This window comes from Meleagris gallopavo, chromosome 5, assembly GCF_000146605.3.
Source record: "Meleagris gallopavo isolate NT-WF06-2002-E0010 breed Aviagen turkey brand Nicholas breeding stock chromosome 5, Turkey_5.1, whole genome shotgun sequence".
Classification (NCBI taxonomy): Eukaryota; Metazoa; Chordata; class Aves; order Galliformes; family Phasianidae; genus Meleagris; species Meleagris gallopavo.
Window position 1 is genome coordinate 10,334,772 of NC_015015.2, and position 364 is coordinate 10,335,135.

Consider the following 364-nt stretch of genomic DNA (forward strand, 5'->3'; position numbering starts at 1 on the left):
GAAGGACGGGCAGAGGAGGGAGATATTAACTGGAGCAGCTTAAAAATCTGCCGAGCCTGGGATGACCTAGATTGCCGAATGGTTGAATCAAGAAACTTCCCCTCCATCACCACTTAAAATGGGAGCCTGCTAAAAGTGCTTGACAGGTTTTTGTGGCACGAACCGCATAACCCAGCGATGGTGTCATTAGTAATAAGTCAGTCCTGGAAATGACACATTTTCCTTTACATAGAACGAGTAAGGTCGGTCCAAAGCAGCACAGTCACTGGAGGGAAATGAAGCCCAGCAGCTCTGGGAGCGTGTCCGTGTTTGTGTGGGTGGAGGGCTTCCTTTCTGCTGCTTTTCCTTTTCCTTTTTTTTTTTT